This window comes from Oncorhynchus masou, chromosome 9, assembly GCF_036934945.1.
Source record: "Oncorhynchus masou masou isolate Uvic2021 chromosome 9, UVic_Omas_1.1, whole genome shotgun sequence".
Lineage (NCBI taxonomy): Eukaryota > Metazoa > Chordata > Actinopteri > Salmoniformes > Salmonidae > Oncorhynchus > Oncorhynchus masou.
This window is the reverse complement of record NC_088220.1, coordinates 33093736-33116961: the sequence shown is the minus strand read 5'-3', so window position 1 is coordinate 33116961 and position 23226 is coordinate 33093736.

Sequence of the window (23226 nt, the reverse complement as noted above, 5' to 3'; positions counted from 1 at the left end):
TGTATTTCAAGGCCTATCTTCAAACTCAGTGCCTCTATGCTTGACATCATGGGAAAATCTAACGAAATCAACCAAGACCTCAGAAAACATTTTCTACACCTCCACCAGTCTGGTTCATCTGTGGGAGCAATATCCAAACACCTGAAGGCACCACGTTCATCTGTACAAACAATAGTACAGAAGTATAAACACCATGGGCCCACGCAGCCGTCATACTGCTCAGGAAGGAGATGGGTTCTGTCTCCTAGAGATGAACATACTTTGGTGCGAAAAGTGCAAATCAATCCCAGAACAACAGCAAAGGACCTTGTGAAGATGCTGGAGGAAACAGGTACAAAAGTATCTATATCCACAGTAAAACGAGTCCTATATCGACATAACCTGAAAGTCTGCTCAGCAAAGAAGAAACCACTGCTCCAAAACCGCCATTAAAACCCGGACTACGGTTTGCAACTGCACATGGGGACGAAGATCATACTTTTTGGAGAAATGTCCTCTGGTCTGATGAAACACAAATAGGACTGTTTGGCCGTAATGACCATCGTTATGTTTGGAGGAAAGGGGGGAGGCTTGCAAGCCGAAGAACACCATCCCAACCGTGAAGCACAGGTGGTGGCAGCATCATGTTGTGGAGGTGCTTTGCTGCAGAGGGACTGGTGCACTTCACAAAATAGATGGCATCATGAGGGAAGAAAATGATGTGCATATATTGAAGCAATATCTCAAGGCATCAGTCAGGAAGTTAAAGCTTGGTCGCAAATGGGTCTTCCAAATGGACAATGACCCCAAGCATACCTCCAAAGTTGTGGCAAAGTGGCTTAAGGACAACAAAGTCAAGGTTTTGGAGTGGCCATCACAAAGCCCTAACCTCAATCCCATAGCAAATTTGTGAGCTGAACTGAAAAATTGTGTGTGAGCAATAAAGCCTACAAACCTGACTCAGTTACACCAGCTCTGTCAGGAGGAATTGGCCAAAATGCACCCAACTTATTGTGGGAAGCTTGTGTAAGGCTACCCCAAAAGTTTGATCCAAGTTAAACAATTTAAAGGCAATGCTACCAAATACTAATTGAGTGTATGTAAACTTCTGACCCACTGGGAATGTGATGAAAGAAATAAAAGCTGAAATAAATCCTTCTCTCTACCATTATTCTGACCTTTCACATTCTTAAAATAAAGTGGTGATCCTGACTGACCTAAGACAGGACATTTGTACTACGATGAAATGTGAGGAATTGTGAAAAACTGAGTTTAAATGTATTTGGCTAAGGTGTTTGTAAACTTCCAACTTCAACTGTACATCCCTTGACTTTTTCCACTTTTTGTTACATTACAGCCTTATTCTAAAATGGATAAAATAACAAATGTTGATCATCAAATCTACACACAATTTTCCATAACGACGAAGCAATAGCAGGTTTTTAGGCATTTCTGCAAATGTATTCAATATCAAAAACAGAAGTACCTTATTTACATACAGTACCAATCAAAAGTCATCCCACTAAGCGCAAACCAGATGGGATGGCGTGCAGCTGCAGAATACTGTGGTAACCATGCTGGCTAAGTGTGCCTTGAATTCTAAATAAATCACTGAGTGTCACCAGCAAAGCCACCCCCCCCCCCCCCACACACACACACACCATCACACCCCCTGCTCCATTCTTCACTGTGGGTCCCACACAAGCGGAGATAATCCGTTCACCTACTCTGCGTCCCACAAAAACACGGCGGGCCTAGGCCCAAAATCTCAATTTTGGACTCTACAGACCAAAGGACAGATTTCCACCGTTCTAATGTCCATTGCTCATGTTTTTGGACTAAGCAAGTCTCTTCTTACTATTGGTGTCCTTTAGTAGTGGTTTCTTGGCAGCAATTTGACCATGAAGTCCTGATTCACACAGTCTCCTCTGAACAGTTGATGTTGAGATGTGTCTGTTACTTGAAGTTTTTATTTCGGCTCTAATCTGAGGTGCAGTTAACTCTCATGAACTTATCTTCTACAGCAGAGGTAACTCTGGGTCTTCCTTTCCTATGGCGAACCTAATGAGAGCCAGATTCACCATAGCGCTTGATGGTTATTGCGAGTACACCTGAAGAAACGTTCAAAGTTCTTGATATGTTCCGTATTGACTGACCATGTCTTAAAGTAAGGATGGACTGTCATTTATATTTACTTTTTTGAGCTGTTCTTGTCGTAATATGGGCTTTATCTTTGACCAAATTGTGTGTATACCAACCCTAACTTGTCACAACATAACTGATTGGCTCAAACGCATTAAGAATTAAATAAATTCCACAAATAAACGTTTCAAAAGGCACACCTGTTAATTGAAATGGATTCCAGGTGACTTCCTCGTGAAGCTGGTTGAGAGATTACCAAAAGTGTGTAAAGCTGTCATCAAGGCAAAGGGTGACTACTCTGAAGAATCTCAAATAAAAATATTTGTTCAACACTTTGTTGGTTACTACATGATTCCATATGTGTTAATACGTAGTTTTGACGTCTTTACTATTATTCTACAATGTAGAAAATAGTCAAAATAAAGATAAACCGTGGAGTAAGTAGGTGTGTCCAAACTTTTGACTGGTACTGTAAGTTTTCAAACCCTTTGCTATGAGACTCAAAATGTGCATCCTGTTTCCATTGAGTGTCCTTGAGATGTTTCTACAACTTGATTGGAGTCCACCTGTGGGAAATTCAATTGAGCTGGAAAGGCAGACACCGGTCTATATAAGGTCTCACAGTTGACAATGCATGTCAGAGCAAAAAGCAAGCCATAAGGCAGAAGGAATTTTCAGTAGAGCTCCGAGACAGAATTGTGTCTATGCACAGATCTGGGGAAAGGGTACCAAAGAATGTGTGCCGCATTGAAGGTTGCAAAGAACACGGTGGCCTCTATCATTCTTAAATGGAAGAAGTTTGGAACCACCAAGACTCTTCCTAGAGCTGGCCGCCCGGCCATACTGAGCAATCGGTGGAGAGGGCCTTGGTTAGGGTGATGACCAAGAACCCAATGGACACTGACAGAGCTCCAGAGTTCCTCTGTGGAGATGGGAGAACCTTCCAGATCTCTGCCGCCTCACCAATTAGGCCTTTATGGTACTTAAGTAAAAAATACTTTAAAGTACTTAAGTCGTTTTTGGGGTATCTGTACTTTACATTACTATTGATATTTTTAACAACTTTTACTTTAACTTCACTACATTCCTAAAGAAAATAACGTACTTTTTACTGCATACGTTTTCCCTGACACCCAAATGTGTTCGTTACATTTAATGCTTAGCAGGACATGAAAATTGTCAAATTCTCGCACTTATCAAGAGAACGTCCCTGGCCATCCCTACTGCCTCTGATCTGGTGGACTCACTAAACACAGATGCTTCGTTTGTTAGTATTGGAGTGTGTGGAGTGTTGGAGTGTGCCCCCAGGCTATCTGTAAATAAATAATAAATTGTGCTGTCTGGTTTGCGTAATATAAGTAATTGCAACCCCTGCCACACCCATAGACAGACACAAAAACTAGATGGCTGGGGCCATTGGCTGGGGCCATAGCCCCTCTCTTGTTGTGATGATGTGATGGCCGAGTTTTGGCTCCTACATGTGTTTACTGTGAGCTCAGCAAAAGAGGGGTCATTAGGGCCTCATCACTTCATCAGGCCAAAGTAAAGAGCTGGCTGTGTAAGGGATGTCGGACTACTAATGCCTACCTGCTGCCCTGAGGGGCTGAGACGAGGAACATGCATATGTGTATACACACACACACACACACACACACACACACACACTATCAGTACAACCGTCTCTATTTATAAACGGCCATTACATCGCTGGTGCCCGACACCAAAACATTTGGCAGACTGATGCTGCATCCTCCTCCTTCACTTCACTTCTCCCCCTTCTCCATCTCCTCCTCCTTCCTCTATCCCTCCCTACCTCGCTCCCGTACTGTTTCATTATTCCCCAGCTTGTTTTATTTGGTCCCAAATTAATGCTGCACTGTCAAAGCCCTCATCGGCCTTGCAGCAACACGCTGGGCCTGCCATCCTCTTTGAGAGCTCAAATTACAGATGCCTGATACTGTAGATCTCTATTCCTCTGACTCTCCAACTCTCTTTCTCTCTCTTTCTACATTCCCCCCCCTCTCTCTCTCTACTTCCCTCTTTCTCTCCTCTCTTTCTTTCTATATTTTTTTCTTCACAAGTGAGTCTCATTCTCTCCTTTTCTGCCTCCCTCTCTCCCTCTTTCTGTGTAAGCCTCAAAAATATTTCTCTATCCTTCTACCTCATTCTCCATCACATACCAGGAGTGGACTGGGACCAGGAATTGGACCAAGCATTTTGAAAACACCAGCCCAGTTTCTTCCTTCAGGCTCCATTATTAGCCAGATAATGATCATTTTGAGAAAAATAACGAAGTTAGACATGCCCACTAGGCTAATATGGACCAGCCCGTCTGCCCCCGTCACATACACACTCACGCTCAGTTATATCTCTCTCACTCGTTATTAATGTATCATTGTTATTGCCTAGCTTCTGTTTTTATTGATACATTTCCTGTATCTCTCCCTCACTGTCCCAACCTGTCTCTGTTAGATTTCTTTGTTTTTCAACATGACTTAGCCTCTGAGAACACAAAACAGCATCCTCCTCTTTCTGCTAAGGACGTCAAACAACTGCTGTACCATACGGTATGTTGGTTCAGTCTCTGTAGTGCAGGAGGTGGGCCAATCCCTCATTACCATCTCCTGCGGCCATCTTTACTCCTGGCACCCGCCCCAAATCCATCTCCATCCATCATGGGGCATTAGTGCCATCACAGGGTAATCACTTTAACCCCAACACCCCCAGACATAGTCATTAACCGGGTTGGGGTTAATTCCAATTTAATTAGAAATTCCAATTAAATTCTTGAATTCACTAATGAAGTGGAGAATTTACATTGACTTCGTTTCAAATTTCTTCAAGTTGTGGAATTGGAAATGAATTGGAATTAGACTATATTTGAACATATCCCAGTTAATGGAATTCATTTCCATAGTATCAAATGTGGACTGCAGGGATTGTTTTAAATCATTTCAACATGTATTTCTATGTTTCCAGTATAGCTAGGCAGTGAACAGTGACATGAGAAGCCTTAAAGCCTGAGAGAAATGCATTCTGATTTGATTTTGTGGAATTGTTGGGGATAATATTTAATTGAATTGATTTCTTGGAATTTACATAACATTGGAATCGAGAGGAATTGAATTATCTCTGAATTCAAAGACTGACCAGGGATTTGAATTTAATTAAATGGAATTTACAGGGAGAGGAATTGAACTAGAATTTAATTTGTGGAATTTACCCCAACCCTAGTCATCACCCTCTGTTACAGTGAACAGAGGAAAAATACACAAAATATTTCACAGTGGTAGCAGAGGTCATTGGTTCGCTGGCCTCTGTAGCTGCTCTCTACTTGTTCTGTCCAATGGAACACAGGTGGTTTTGAGGGTTGCCAATCGTTTCACCCATGAGCAAGCAGCATATGCATGAGGTCATCGGCTGGTGTTAGCCGCCACAGGCTGTGAGCATGGGTTTAGCCAGAGGCGGCAGGCAGTTTACAGAAATATACAATTTACTAAACTTATCTGGTTTTCAATGAATAGTGTTGGAGGCTTGGGAAGGACTAAATAAGCCAGTATATTGCTTCCTATTATGAATAGCAATGTGAGCCAAAAGCGTGTGCTCACTGCCACAAGGCTCTTTAACCTTGGAGTCACTGACTTTTCACAGTCTGAAAACCAAAATGTGAAACAGTGGAGCTGGTTGTCCCAGGTGCGTTTGTTATATACTGAACAAAAATATAAATGCAACATGGAACAATTTCAATGAATTTACAGTTCATATGAGGAAATCAGTCCATTGAAATACATTTATTAGGCTCTAATCTATGGATTTCACATCACTGTGCAGGAACTCCGCAGGGAGGGCATAGGAGGGCCCACCCACTGCGGTTTTTCCTGACAAAAGGGCTTTATTACTGACAAATACTCCCCAGTTTCATCAGGTGCCCGGGTGGCTGGTCTCAGACGATCCCGCAGGTGAAGAAGCCGGATGTGAAGGTCCTGGGCTGGTGGGGATACACGTGGTCTATGATTGTGAGGCCGGTTGGACATACTGCCAAATTCTCTAAAACGATGTTGGAGGCGGCTTCTGGTAAAGCAATTAACATGAAATTCTCTGGTGGACATTCCTGCTGTCAGCATGCCAATTGCACGCTCCCTCAACTTGAGACATTTGTGGCATTGTGTTGTGTGACAAAACTGCACCTTTTAGAGTTGCTTTTTATTATCCCCAGCACAAGGTTCACTTGTGTAATGATCATGCTGTTTAAACAGCTTCTTGATACGCCACACCTGTTAAGTGGATGGATTATCTTGGCAAAGGTAGAAATGCTCACTAACAGGGATGTAAACACATTTGTGCACAGAATTTGAGAGAAATAAGCTTTTTTTGCGTCTGGAAAAATTCTTATATCTTTTATTTCAGCTTATCAAACATGGAACCCAAACTTTACATGTTGCGTTTATATTTTTGTTCAGTATAGTTTTTGTTTTGTTTTTGAAACGTGGCAAAGGAGCATCCAGCATTGGGGAAAAATAATGTGCAATGATGCCCTAGGGAGAAAAAAACGGTGCTTGTTGTTTGAAGTTGTAGTATTGCAAACGGATGTGGCCGTTTCGCTGCTACGGATTCCAGCTCTAGACAGATAGAGTGACAGAGACTAACACTAACACCACCTAAAAGGAATTTCAGCCACAGTAGACAACATTGCCAAATTCCATCACAGTGTCTTTTATTTTTAACAGAGTGAGGAATTTTTACCCAGAGCTGCTGGGGATGACGATAAGGCCTTTCAAAATGGCCACCTCTGGCACTGGCACCGTAAAGCAACAGATTATCTGTCAACAGGTCACCTTCATCAGAAAATGGGAACAAAACAAACACAAATATCATCTGAGGCATGCCCCTGGGCGGCGGAGGCAATTTCAGCGAGACAGAGAGGGAGAGGGGGAAAGCTGAAATGACCCTCTGCTTTTCTCTCTGTCTCTCTGTGTGCCTCCAGGAACTCCCATCCAATCCATACTCAAACTGATCCCATTCCTCCCTCACAAAATGGGTAAAATATATCAAATAAATCATAAATAAATTGAATGAATCGGACGGTTTCTGGAACCCTTTGTGTTGGTTATTTGGTCTGTGAAATCAAGATAAGAAACCCATCAGGCCCTTTCTATCCTCTGTGCCTCTCAGTTTGCTGCGACTAAAAAGAGGGAAATATAGACATTGTGGTTATTTCCTGCAGGTTAACGTTTCTCCTCATGAATCTTGCCCTGGAGGCAGCTCTGCAGAGTTGTCATTAACTGGCACTGCCACAAAGTCATAAAATCCGATCTTAAACCTAACCCTAATCTTAACTCTAACCCTAACCACACTGCTAACCCTAATGCCTAACGCTAACCTTAATTTAAGACCAAAAAAAAAACTGATTTTTGTTTTCATGAATTTTCACAATATAGTCAATTTTGACTTTGCAGCTGGCCTATCTAAGGGGAAATAGCACAGCTCTAACTCCAGGACAAGACTCATTATGATAAACGTCAACATGCTTATTGATTCATTTTCGGGGTGGAAGTCTTTGATACATACTCAGGGCTTTAAAGCACACGCTTCCTCTCCTCTCTCCCCTTTTGTTTGTGTGCTCACTCTGTCAAACACAGAACAGTCACATCGATATTCCCCCACGCTAGAGGCACCGCTAGAGGAAGAAACACTGACTGGTCGACTCAATTTGTGTGTTGATGTAAGTGTGTCTGTTGTGTGTGTGTGTATTTGTTAGAAAAAAAGAGAGAGAGAGAGAGAGAGAGGCTCAATTATGTCCTATTATCTGGCACAGGGGAGAGTGTCACGACATACTAGGTAATTATAAAGAGCCACCGTCAGGCGGCCTTCCCATACCTCTGTCATAACCAGTCAAAACGAGTTGGAACTGGATCAAACAGTCCCACTGCTCCACTCAGGACCAAAGGTAAATGGAGCAACACAAAGTAAACAGCCATTATTGCACACAAGGGGGTCAAATAACAGGATGTGAAGACACATTAGAGACAGAACAGAAACCAGCTATCCTCATCAAGGTGTTGACAGACTGAGCAGAATAAGTCCACATAGATGGAACAGTAGTGGAGAGAGTAGCAAGTTTTAAGTTCCTCGGCATACACATCACAGACAAACTGAATTGGTCCACTCACACAGAGAGCATAGTGAAAAAGGCGCAGCAGCGCCTCTTCAACCTCAGGAGGCTGAAGAAATTCGGCTTGTCACCAAAAGCACTCACAAACTTCTACAGAGGCACAATCGAGAGCATCCTGGCGGGCTGTATCACCGCCTGGTACGGCAACTGCTCCGCCCTCAACCGTAAGGCTCTCCAGAGGGTAGTGAGGTCTGCACAACGCATCATCGGGGCAAACTACCTGCCCTCCAGGTCACCTACACCACCCGATGTTACAGGAAGGCCATAAAGATCATCAAGGACATCTACCACCCGAGCCACTGCCTGTTCACCCCGCTATCATCCAGAAGGCGAGGTCAGTACAGGTGCATCAAAGCTGGGACCGAGAGACTGAAAAACAGCTTCTATCTCAAGGCCATCAGACTATTAAACAGCCACCACTAACATTGAGTGGCTGCTGCCTACACACTGACACTGACTCAACTCCAGCCACTTTAAATCATGGGAATTGATGGGAAATGTTGTAAATATATCACTAGCCACTTTAAACAATGCTACCTTATATAATGTTACTTACCCTACATTATTCATCTCATATGCATACGTATATACTGTACTCTATATAATCGACTGCATCATAATGTAATACATGTATCACTAGCCACTTTAACTATGCCACTTTGTTTACATACTCATCTCACATGTATATACTGTACTCGATACCATCTACTGTATCTTGCCTATGCTGCTCTGTAACATCATTCATTCATATATCCTTATGTACATATTCTTTATCCCCTTACACTGTGTATAAGACAGTAGATTAGGAATTGTTAGTTAGATTACTTGTTGGTTATTACAGCATTGTCGGAACTAGAAGCACAAGCATTTCGCTACACTCGCATTAACATCTGCTAACCTATGTGACAAATAAAATGTAAATTTGATTTGATTTGATTTGAAGTCTTTTCTACAGAAGTACTGTAGCATTGGACTGTAATGAAACCTATCTGTCCAGGTGTAAGTCTGTGTAACTTCTATCTGTCCAGTTGTAAGGCTGAATAACTTCTATATGTCCAGTTGTAAGTCTGTATAACTTCTATCTGTCCAGTTGTAAGTCTGTATAACTTCTATCTGTCCAGTTGTAAGGCTGAATAACTTCTATATGTCCAGTTGTAAGTCTGTATAACGTCTATATGTCCAGTTGTAAGTCTGTATAACGTCTATATGTCCAGTTGTAAGTCTGTATAACGTCTATATGTCCAGTTGTAAGGCTGAATAACTTCTATCTGTCCAGTTGTAAGTCTGTATAACGTCTATCTGTCCAGTTGTAAGTCTGTATAACTTCTATATGTCCAGCTGTAAGGCTGTATAACTTCTATCTGTCCAGTTGTAAGGCAGTATAACTTCTATATGTCCAGCTGTAAGGCTGTATAACGTCTATATGTCCAGTTGTAAGGCTGTATAACTTCTATCTGTCCAGTTGTAAGGCAGTATAACGTCTATCTGTCCAGTTGTAAGTCTGTATAACTTGTATCTGTCCAGTTGTAAGGCTGAATAACTTCTATCTGTCCAGTTGTAAGGCTGAATAACTTCTATCTGTCCAGTTGTAAGGCTGAATAACTTCTATCTGTCCAGTTGTAAGTCTGTATAACTTCTATCTGTCCAGTTGTAAGGCTGAATAACTTCTATCTGTCCAGTGATAAGGCTGAATAACTTCTATCTGTCCAGTTGTAAGGCTGTATAACGTCTATATGTCCAGTTGTAAGGCTGAATAACTTCTATCTGTCCAGTGATAAGGCTGTATAACTTCTATCTGTCCAGTTGTAAGGCTGAATAACTTCTATCTGTCCAGTGATAAGGCTGAATAACTTCTATCTGTCCAGTGATAAGGCTGAATAACTTCTATCTGTCCAGTTGTAAGGCTGTATAACTTCTATCTGTCCAGTTGTAAGGCTGTATAACGTCTATATGTCCAGTTGTAAGGCTGTATAACTTCTATCTGTCCAGTTGTAAGGCTGTATAACTTCTATCTGTCCAGTTGTAAGGCTGAATAACTTCTATCTGTCCAGTGATAAGGCTGAATAACTTCTATCTGTCCAGTGATAAGGCTGAATAACTTCTATCTGTCCAGTTGTAAGGCTGAATAACTTCTATCTGTCCAGTTGTAAGGCTGTATAACTTATATCTGTCCAGTTGTAAGGCTGCATAACTTCTATCTGTCCAGTTGTAAGGCTGTATAACTTCTATCTGTCCAGTTGTAAGGCTGTATAACTTCTATCTGTCCAGTGATAAGGCTGAATAACTTCTATCTGTCCAGTGATAAGGCTGAATAACTTCTATCTGTCCAGTTGTAAGGCTGTATAACTTCTATCTGTCCAGTTGTAAGGCTGTATAACGTCTATATGTCCAGTTGTAAGGCTGAATAACTTCTATCTGTCCAGTGATAAGGCTGAATAACTTCTATCTGTCCAGTGATAAGGCTGAATAACTTCTATCTGTCCAGTTGTAAGGCTGAATAACTTCTATCTGTCCAGTTGTAAGGCTGTATAACTTCTATCTGTCCAGTTGTAAGGCTGAATAACTTCTATCTGTCCAGTGATAAGGCTGTATAACCTCTATCTGTCCAGTGATAAGGCTGAATAACTTCTATCTGTCCAGTTGTAAGGCTGTATAACTTCTATCTGTCCAGTTGTAAGGCTGAATAACTTCTATCTGTCCACTGATAAGGCTGTATAACTTCTATCTGTCCAGTTGTAAGGCTGTATAACTTATATCTGTCCAGTTGTAAGGCTGCATAACTTCTATCTGTCCAGTTGTAAGGCTGTATAACTTCTATCTGTCCAGTTGTAAGGCTGTTTAACTCATGTCAGCCCAGGTGTGCTTGTGCCCTATTGGTGAGGGCACAGAGCCTGGAGATATACCGCAGACATGAGGACCAGTGTTAGTGGTGGCTCACAGCCTGTAGTGCAGCCATGCAGCCTGTAATGGATGTCCTATTAGTTTGTCTAGAAGATCAACCCCTTCTATCCTCCACACACACACACACACACCTTTATCTCTTTACGCAAAGCTTAGTTCTGAGATATTTAGCATCAGTTTTCCCATCCCAGATGTCAGAATGGTTTTGTAGTGAATTCATCTTTCATAACCCATTAAGGTCATCACCTCAAAGGTACCTAAACATGCAGAGTATCAAAAGAGACATTTGTAAATCAGTTTTTAGGGGGGGGGGTGCAATGGCAGATAGAACCTCATGGCTCTGACATGTCAATCTGGTTTCAGCTGTAAGCTTCTATCTGACACTTCTGAAATATAGTTTTTAAGAAAACTGTTGCTGTTTAAATACGTACAAAATAGAATAACACTATTTTACCAAAACAGAGTCAGAACACATGATCAAATACTTTATGAAATGTATTCTGATCATCAGATGAACTGCTGTCAACAGTGTGACAACATCATTTACTTTACGATATCTGAAAGTGTTTTTTTGGCTTGCGTGCCATTATTGCTGGCTACACTAGCCTAGACCATACTTAGAGGGAGATGGCAAAGACGTTTTCTGATTGGTCTGTTTGTATTTCTTAAGGCTTGTGATTGGATTGCAAATAGAACCTTATAGGGCCAAGTTCAAACGGGTTTATGAAGACATAACTTTCTGCTTTTAAAAATGTTTAACTTAAAAGGTAAAAGGCTCTTTCAAAATGTAACTTCACAGACATATGAAGAACCATCTAAAGACCAACTACATTTGTTCAATTACATCAATTACATTTTTGACAAAAATGCCAGAACCTTATAGTCCGCCGGTCTCGAATTCTATCAGAGCCGATCAAATGAAGGGCTCCTTTGGAGATGTCAGCATTTAAACACATTGCCATTTTTCAGACACACAAATGCACATGCACGCATGAGCCGGTGTGAAATGGCTAGCTAGTTAGCGGTGCGCACTAGTAGCGTTTCAAGCAGTGACGTCACTTGCTCTGAAACCTTGAAGTAGTTGTTTCTTTTGCTCTGCAAGTTATGCTGCTTGTTTTTGGAACACTAGGCAACAATGCTTTGTGGGAGGCAGTTGATGGTGTGTCAGAGGGTCCCTGGATCGAACCCAGGTTGGGTAAGGAGAGAGACAGGAGCAATACTGTTACCACACATTTGAATGACTTGCATATTGCGTTGATATGCATTACCTTTCCGCCACACTCACTCAGTGGCCACAGCACAACACACAATCTAGAGCATCAAAGAAACATTTTTATTTATTTATTTAAACCTTTGAAATCTCTCTCACTCTCCCCCCGCCCCATTTATCTCCACCGCCTCTTTCTTTTCTCTCCCTCTCTCTCTCTCTCTCTCCCTCTCTCATTCTCTCTCTCTTTCTCTCTCTCTCTCCCTCTCTCCCTCTCTCCCTACCCTTCTTTTTTTCTCTACTCAGAGAAAAAGCAGGTGGCCTCGGCTTAATGCACAGATCACAATGGAAAGATAATTACCCCCTAGTCCACAACCTCCTATCATCTAAAGGTCCACTCCTGCTCTTTCTCTCTTTCTCTCATTCTCTTGCTCTTGCTCTTGCTCTTGCTCTTGCTCTTGCTCTTGCTCTTGCTCTCGCTCCTCTTGCTCTTGCTCTCGCTCCTTCCATCTCTCTCTCTCTCTCCATAGTTATTGCTCTCTTTCTCTCGCTATTGTTCTTGCTCTCTTTCTCTCGCTATTGTTCTTGCTCTCTTTCTCTCACTATTGTTCTTGCTCTCTCTCTTTCTCCCTCTCTAACTGGTCTGTATGTGGTTTTTGGTTGGAGACTCTTGGGGAGAGAGTAGAGGCTGGTTGTTATCCCCAAGGGCCAATATGTTTTGCAGCAATACTCCAAATCATTTAGACATAAATAGAAATGGTCTTACAGAGAACAGAAATGCATGTGGGGGAGGGACATTTACTTATGCTTCAGATAAATCATTGATACTGTCTGTACTACAGTCTTGTCTTGACATATAAAAAGGAACCAACCTGGCTTGAATATTGTAGGGTCTGAATACGGTGTGACTAATCATATTTGATTTATGCTAGGACTGAGTGAGTGAGAAATGCTACTGTGCCACCCTCTTAGAGTGCTCTTTCTCACCTGCCACACCGGTCAGGAGTGCAGAACACCATGCACCAGGATTCTGGCCAAGGTTTCATATTCCATGCACATATTTCACTAACCTTTTGAAGCAAGAAATTATATTTCGCACCAGCGGATTGATATAAGTGGGGTGGATTCTATGCATGTCCTTCAAGGTTTAAGCTAAGTATGGAGCTTTTCCTTTTCTTTTCTCTCTCTCTCTCTCTCTCTCTCTCGCTTTCTCTCGCTCTCTCCTTCTTTTCCACCAGATGGAAAGTGATGGATTTAGAAAGCACAGGCCCTCTTTATTGGAATCTAAAAGCAGAGAGAGAGAGAGAGAGAGAGAGAGAGAGCGAGAGAGATAAGTATTCCGCCGTCACAGGGGAAATTTACACTTCTGCCTGACTCCTGAATCCCCATGATCAGAATGTAGAGTTCACAGACCCCCTTCCCTGAACACACACACACACGCAACACGCGCACACACACACAAACACATTTTAAATACTTTATTTGGATCCACAAATCAAATGAACATTTCAAGAAGGATCCAAACATCTCAAAGGTCCCTGTATGAATGGACACTCAACGATAAAGAAAGCACCTTCTCCAAACAGCCAGTCTGCACACGGCAACTGAATCAACTGCTTTGCTTAGGTACTGCAAGCCAATGAACGTAAGTACTGCAAACCTAAGAATATGCAGTAAGTGCAACCAGCTTGCACCTATATCCGAGGCTGTCCAAGCCTGCTACGAGGGGTCGGTATTTTAGAGGCTTGTCGGCAAATTTCTGCTCCGTATCGCAGTCAAATGAGCAGCCTACTTCCAGAATCAGCGCCTCCATCGGGCCTCCCCTACTTCAAAAAATGTCTGGCTTATTCAGGATACAAGAAAACATATCATCAACATCAAACCAGGCTCCTCTGACAAGAGAATGTTGGTGTATGTGTGCTGTTGGTGAGACCACCTTTCTCACCTCTCACCTCGACCAGGTCGACAAGGCCGTCATGTCTATCAATGTACCAGTTTTTCTATGAACAGTCACCGTTCACAACATGTGCAACAGACTCCATTACGTTTAACTCATGGTGTAAAAATACTGAACCAATCATGGTTTACAGGGCGTCAGTGCTGGGATATATTTTGTGGGTAGAACATTCAACCTCGCCTTACAGCAGTATTCTGTTACATGTAGTGGGGACAAAGTGGATACACAGACACAAACATACTCACACAAAGAGACACAGACACACACGTACACACATACATACATTATCCTCTCAATTAGCCTATAGATTTGATCTCGATTGAACATACACCACCCAAAAGTTTGGGGTCACTTAGAAATGTCCTTGTTTTTGAAAGAATGGCTCGTTTTTGGTCCAATAACATACAATTTATCAGAAATACAGTGTAGAGATTGTTAATGTTGTAATTGACTATTGCAGCTGGAAACGGCTGATGTTTTTTTGGAAAAATCTACACAGGCGTACAGAGGCCCATTATCAGCAACCATCACTCCTGTGTTCCAATGGCACTTTGTGTTGGCTAATCCAAGTTTATCAGTTGAAAAGGCTAATTGATCATTAGAAAACAATTATGTTAGCACAGCTGAAAACTATGGTCCTGATTAACCTTGAGCAATCCCGTATCCGGGAGCGTAATCATAGCCTCAAGCTCATTAGCATAACGCAACGTTAACTATTCATGAAAATCGCAAATGAAATTAAATAAATATATTGGCTCACAAGCTTAGTCTTTTGTTAACAACACTGTCGTCTCAGATTTTCAAAATATGCTTTTCAACCATAGCTACACAAGCATTTGTGTAAGAGTATTGATAGCTAGCATAGCATTAAGCCTAGCATTCAGCAGGCAAGATTTTCACAAAAACAAGAAAAGCATTCAAATAAAATAATTTACCTTTGAAGAACTTCGGATGTTTTCAATGAGGAGACTCTCAGTTAGATAGCAAATGTTCAGTTTTTCCAAAAATATTATTTGTGTAGGAGAAATCGCTCTGCTTTGTTCATCACGTTTGGCTAAGAATTTCTCAAAACAAGAATAGACTTTCTAGTTTCAGAAGAAAGTTATTTGTTTCTGGCTATTTTGAACCTGTAATCAAACCCACGAATGCTGATGCTCCAGATACTCAACTAGTCTAAAGAAGGCCAGTTGTATTGCCTCCTTAATCAGCACAACAGTTTTTAGCTGTGTTAACAATTGCAAAAGTGTTTTCTAATGATTAAATAGCCTTTTAAAATTATAAACTTGGATTAGCTAACACAATGTGCCATTGGAACACAGGAGTGACGGTTGCTGATAATGGGCCTCTGTATGCCGTTTCCAGCTACAATAGTCATTTACAACATTAACAATCTCTACACTGTATTTCTGATCAATTTGATGTTATTTGAATTGTCACGCCGGTATGAAGAGTTGTGGGAGGCAGACACAGGAAAGCGTAATATGGGTTTTTAATTTCACCCAAATTACGGAGTGCCGTGTAAGGGCAGGGGAACGAAGACCAAACAAACACGTAACAAAAACAAAGGGTTGAACCCAAAACAAAAGAGATCGAGGAGTACCCCAAATAAATACCCAAATAAATAAATACGGGACGAGAGCCATTATCATCTGTGCAATCCACAAGGGCATCGAAAGACCAAAACACACAGCACAGGTACTCACACGCACTAACGGACATTGTAACAATTACCGACAGAGGGAACAGAGGGCACATATATAACATACTATTCAAGGGAAAGGGGAACCGGGTGTGTAATCAGACAAGACAGTCCGGGGTTGATGATAATGGATCCTGTTCGGTGGAGCCTAGAAAGCTGCTGACGTAGACCTCCGGAACTGGTGAACAGAATGAGCATCAGTACCGACGTTAATGGACAGGAAATGTGTTTTTCTTTCAAAACAAGGACATTTCCAAGTGACCCCAAACATTTGAACGGTAGTGTATATCGATGCATTCTTTTCTTCTCTGTGAAGGATGATGATAACAATAATAATAATCATATTTATAGTTCCTCGTCTGTATCTGAGACAACCAATTATTTTCAACTTGATGCTAAGTGCTACAGATGTAGGATCTTATCTTGATCACTCTTTTGTTACTGAGAATTTTCCTACACAGCAGGAAATGCCAACTTGTATTATATCCGATGTTTAAAAAGGCTTCTAAAGTTTGTTATTTCCACTTTAAAAGGTCAGACTTGATTTGCCCTAATGAAAAATGTATCAACGCCAACAAATACATTTCATTAAATATAATCCACATAATAATTCACATTTCCTGTTTCTGCAGGATTATTTTCCTGCTTAGGAAACTGCCTCAAACTAAGATCCTACAGCTGTTGTGAACAACCTGCTCTATTTTGTGTGTGTGTGTGTGTGTGTGTGTGTGTGTGTGTGTGTGTGTGTGTGTGTGTGTGTGTGTGTGTGTGTGTGTGTGTGTGTGTGACCAGCATGTCAATGCAGTGTGAGTAGATACCAGTGTATGAGCTGAGCCAGCCTTGTCTGTCTGTGTGTGCGTGTGTTATTGTTCGTCTAGAGAGCAGGGCTGTGTCCATAGAGATCCACCAGCACTACTGACGCTCAGGCCACTACCAGTCAATGGTTGTCCTGTTGACTGACAGGCAGCTAGACCTGGGAGGTAGGCCACACACACACACACACACACACACACACACACACACACACACACACACACACACACACACACACACACACACACACACACACACACACACACATGAAGGATAGCCCTTCATTCAAGTTCCTTTCAGAGGCCACTTTCAAGGTTTCTCCTTGTGCTGATTGACACAGTTCCTTCTAGATTTTGCTACTAGATTGTGGTTCTCCCTATCGGGAATGGGCACTCAGGTCCATGCCCCAAGGTCTGCATAGCAGTACTGTTGCGTTTTCTTTTCTCCGTCGTGGTTCATTAAACCATTAATATCACTGATTGGCCAACGATGACATTTTCCCAACGATTCAATTCATCGAAGTCTGAATCTGTCTCTAGTTAGAAGGCAAGACCTCAAGGTCCAGGGGATTTGAGTAAAGTGCCCCTGACTGATTTTGACTGTCCCAACCCCCAGAATATGACTCTGTCCCTGATAAGCCAATCCACAGAGCCTCGCCCCAGTAGCTTGGTGCTGCTTACAGAGTAAACAGAGAGGGTGTTGCAGAGCAGGGCCAAGGTCGCACGTCCCCCTTAATACACGTCCAACTAAGAACCAATTCACAACCAATCATTGGGATGGAGAGTGGCTGGGGGGAGGGACTGGGGGACCGGGAGACAAGGGGGGGTTGGTAAGAACAGGCTAAACTCTTACAAGTCTTGTCAGTTGGGTAATGGGAATAGTGACAGGGTTTTTTTTTCTCCAACCAAGCTGCTACGGGGAGAAAACAAAGGGAAATGCTTCCTAAACACAGGCACACCTATCATCACCGCCCTTGAAGTGCTCAACATGCTAAGGATCCTCTCCAGCTGGACGTTCACTTTGGAAGAGAACACAGAGAGGGTTTCAGAGTGAAATGTAGGAAGGTACAAACGCTCACGGTTTCTAAGTGTGAGGTGGAGAGAAACGTCTGGATAGATATGTTAATCACCACTAGTTTATACACTGTTAGATGTAACGTGTCATGGAATAGGCATAGTACACAGCTTCTCCGAGCAAAATGTGATTATTATTAGTAGGTTTCGATTGAAGCTCAATGTTCAATTCCTATCTCCCTACCATCACACTAAGCCAGCATGACACCAACATCGATGAAAATTCACAAATCATCTTGATTGGAAGTACACAACACACTCCCTGCCTGCCTCTCGTCATGAGCTGTCCGGCATTTACCGAGAAACAGGGTTTAACAGGATATTTAGCATTAGGTTGGGGCAAGACATTTCTTTTTTTCTTAAACTTAAATCTTAAACTGACAGATTAGCACGTGACGGATTAGCAGAAATTAGCACGTGAGAGCGATACATTTTACATGAAATGTTATCCGTACAAACTTAATCAGTCTGAATGGTGGCAAGTCGAATGATCACTTTATGGAAGCTGTAGTCTCATTGTTATCCGAAAGCATAGACATGAGTCATGGGGTGTGAATACTTTTTGAAGGTGTATCATTTAGGCTGTACGTATTTCTTTTTTTAGATATAGGCCTAGTGTAAATGTGGATTATTGTAGCGTCACCATTTTTATTGCAAAAACAAATACACATTCAAACAGAACTTTAGACTACATATTCATTTGACAGGGGTAACAAACTGCCCGTTGATCGAGACAGCAATTGAAGAAAAACAACAAGTGGTTCTGAGCTTATGTCAGTTTTACACAGGTAAGTTAATCGTTACAGACATCAGGAATGCGGACAGGCTCCGTAGACCTCTATATCTATAGAGTTGTAATGTTGGGCAACATACTGACCGGAAAACAGTTGTTATTGAATATTTTGACATGTAGTGCTAAAATAAAGATTCAAGGAAATACAGACAGGCACCACGTCACAAAGCAAAGCTTGATTTCATATAATTAAAAAAAAAGTTGAAAAGGATAATGTCTGTGTGAATAATCTAATACTTTACCTTGTACTGTATATGTGGTACAAATCACAGTATTGTGGAAGCACCTCCTCTAAAAGTTTGAATTAGGCGGTTTGAGGAGGTTTGAACCCAAAGCAACCTGTCTACATACTGTATTGTTTGAAGTTACAATAGACCAACATAGCTGCTGTAGTTGGTCCAAGCTGTGTGCTGGAGTAGGCTTTGGGGTGTTCATGCGAGAGAAAAAAGAATTCGGTATCAGACCAAGTCCTACTTCTCACTTAAAATGTATTTTTTTTGTTTTTAATTCATGACAATCTTAGTCAAGTAACATACATATCCCTGGGCAAATCAACCCATTCTTTAAAGACAATGTTGCTGTTTCAATTTGCTAATAAACATATAATATGAACACCTTCCAGACGGCCCCCAAAAATAAAAATTAACATATCCCTGGGCCAATTGGCATTTCCATAAACCTTGTTCTGATAAGCAATATCTATAATAAACTATCTCTACTCTTTAGACCTGATTCTGTGGCTCTGTCTATACTTTGAAGTTGGGCCCTGGTCAGTGTATATTTGATGCAATTAGATGTTGATGTTGTAGCGTTGTTTTTTATTTAATTCACTCTCTGCGCAGCCTGGGGCTCTCTTGGCGAGCCCTACAATAATGCTAATTGAATATGAAGCCTTAAATTCAGTCTCACATATGCCCAACGCAGACCTGCCAGCCCTCATTACGGTTTTTGTGTGTTTATGTGTGTGTGATAGAGGAAGGAGATGTCTCTGTCGGAGTGTTAGATCGTATATTATGCACGTCTCTGTGCTTAAGTCTGAGGAGAAGGCAGAATTGAAAGTCTAGATAATGAGGTAGAAAGAAACACAAACTATTTCTACCACCCTCAAGAAGTATGACAGGCTAAGCTATACACCACTGACGCAAAAATAAACTCCTGCATACTCTCTCTTTCAGCTTCCCATCTTTTCACTACACTAACATTTGGTTGATACCCTTACAAGGGAATGCAGCGATGACAGGCCTCTACTGAAGTGTTAGTGGCATTATCACCTCCTTAGCCAAATACGGATTTGCATTTGTACTCTGCCTCTTTTCAGTGCGGTTGGAACGGAGCAGAGCTGAAAGCAACGCTCTTTGCCTTACCCAACAAAAAGACGGCGCCTCCTCTACCTCTCCTCTCTCGCTGAAGCATTGAGGTCACTTTGGGGCGAGACAGACTGCCACGTGATCTGGTTATTGCTTTCTTCGATTTCTCATTCACAGCCCAGGCACCGACCTGCCTGAAGGTCATAGACAAATGGTATTCAAATCGGTTGTGGTTATCAAGGTTTCAGTGGCGGCAGTTGTGGTTTGATTTGGGAGGGGAAATCCTGTAGCGAAACAAGACCACATCCCAGTTGACAGGAACTGTGGCTGGATGGTTCGCATCTGCCAACGTTGGCTCTCGAGAAAAGATTTTAGTGAAGGGGGGATATAGAAATAAGAGAGCGTGTGAGAGAGAGAGAGAGAGAGCGGGAGTGAGAGACAGCGATAGAAAGAGAGGCTGTCCCCTGCCTTGCCCCTGTGTCAAATCCTTCAGTCAAACCAGCGTTGAACTGCTAGTAATTCATGCATGAACGTCATGCATAGAATTCTCCCTGCTCTACTTCAGACATGGAAATGAGTGGTGACCCTCAGAGTGGCAGGGGCTGTCCTCTACCCCACATGCCATCTACATTCACACACAGCTTCTTGCCACTCAAGCCTCGCATTGTTTTCCTGCCGGGGATTAAAGGACGAGGTCACATCCTGCCCATTATAAGTCTATAGCTGTTCTACTAGTCAAGATTTGATGGTATGTCTCTAAAAGGCATCTGATTATTGACGTTAATTAGTTGGAGGTACTTCACTCTAGTTTGTTTACATTTGTTGGGGATTTGCTTGACATTCGTCTCTCGAAGACAGAGTTGTGGTACATTTGTCCTGAGCTGTTCTCTCTTTCTCTTTCTAACACACTGAGGTGAAACGTAGTGTCTCTGATGTCACTAACTAACAGCCTCTAATAATCTCTCTGTGCAGGCCTCTGCCTTTGCCAAGCCTTTTGGATGTGAGCACATTCTAGCATGTCAGTCTGTCTGTCTGTGTTCAGAGGGGAGAAATCGATTGTCCTCACATTGCATTGATTAAACACTTCCTGTTTGTGATGCGCCGGCCGTCGCCAGAGAAGATTCAGGAGGAACAACACCATCGCCTTTTAATTTAAACATTTGCTCTTCCTTCTGCTCCCTCGCAGGCCCTCTGACAGTGATTCTGTAAGGGTTTCTGTGCATTCCCGTATCAATATTGACATCCTGTAGCGTTTGATATCTGGCCTGCAACATGGAGTGGAATGTTAAGAGGATTACAATAAGAAGTTAGAGGAGGAGGAGGAGGAGGGAGAGATTTAGCTAACACCCATCCCATATTACTTGGCTGGGTTTGTACTGTACGCCTGCATGCCGCGCTCTAACGCACAGGTACAATTACACATATCAGTAATGTGGTGAATGAAACATATCAACTAACACTTGATCCTACGGTAATCTGGTGAAATGTGAAGTTTAACTGTTTCAGACCTATAGAAACCTACCTGTACATGATTTCACTGTACATGGAGCATATTAAACATTTATTCATATTCAAGAACTTCCAGTAATGCATTCCCCTTCGCGACCCATGCAGTATTTCTGTCAATCAGAATGATGGTATTAAAGTCTAACCTCAAATCGCCTCTGCTGACTCCCAGCCTGCATGCGTCACATACCAGGGAGAGAACCAAACAAGTAAAAGGAAAAAATGAAAATAAAGATTCTTTTAATATAACCTTTTGAATTCATAAAGTCAGGCGCTGTTCCTAAGTAATAACAGGGCTTCTGTGGTGGTGGTAATAACTTCTGACCCTATTAAATTAATTAAGTCACAGCTTATTGTAATGGTGGGATGGAGTGTGGAGTCTGTCGGTGGCCCACCGAGACCCTCCCACTGATGAGGCTGGAGGGCAGAAACACGCAGAACTTATTAAATTTGTGTCTGTCTCCACGGGCCGCACAATAATTGTCACACATGTCATTAAATTCAGCCTGGTTTTCGCTCCGCTTCACGGGCCATCCAGAGCCACTGAGACTTAGCTCTGCAGGCAGGAACCAACCAGCAGCACAGAACTGTGGAGAAGAGGTGGTGTGTGTGTGTGTGTGTGTGTGTGTGTGTGTGTGTGTGTGTGTGTGTGTGTGTGTGTGTGTGTGTGTGTGTGTGTGTGTGTGTGTGTGTGTGTGTGTGTGTGTGTGTGTGTGTGTGTGTGTGCGTGCAATGTTGTGCCACATATTCACACATTTTAATACAACCATGGAATTATCCCAGGGCAACACACTCACACACAACCCTCTCTATCTGTTTCTCCCGCTGTACAGTCAGTTCTACCCCTCCAGGACTCCGGCAACTCACCACTCTCTCACAGACGAGACATGATTAACCAGTCGAGCTGAAGCCCGGGCCTTTGTACTAAACAGCTAATAGAGTCCTAATCATAGCACAGACGGAGGTGTCAGACAATCCGACCATTTGCTTCCTAGCCTGGTTATTCCGGTGAGTGTACAGTACAGTACTGAGGCCTTACCCCATGCTACCCCTTGATTCAGAGTACTGTTCACACCGCTCATGTAAAGGCATGGGACCACCTTGCGCGCAACACATCAGCTGAATGCTAAGCTACAGCTCCTCTTCTCTTCCTGCTCTACCTCCAGGTGTCTGCTGGGAAGCCGGCTGCATTGTTATTCTCCTCTGATGCGCAGTGGAAAGGTGACAGTATTGATCTCTCCTCTTTTTAAACCTCTCATTCGCAGTGTGTCGGTTAGACAGCTGGGTAACCATTATTAATATAACTCCATGACTTAATGTCAAGAGAAGAACCACGGAGCGAGAGGAGGAGAGGAGAGAGAGAGAGAGAGAGAGAGAGAGAGAGAGAGAGAGAGAGAGAGAGAGGTGACTCGGAAGAGTAGAGGACTGGGATGAGTAAAAGAGGGAGGGAGGGAGGGAGGCAGGAAGTCGGGAGAGCCATTCACTAACTAAATCAACGTTTTGTTACATCAACCCAGCCTATAAATCATACCAAACTGCAACAAAGAGGGAAATATCATGCTGGAGAACAATTACAACCAAAATAGATAGTAATAGAACAACAACGTAAGTAAGTAACTCCTACCGGTTTACAAACAAACACACTAACAGCTGAAAAAGTGTCATGCAGAGTAAGCA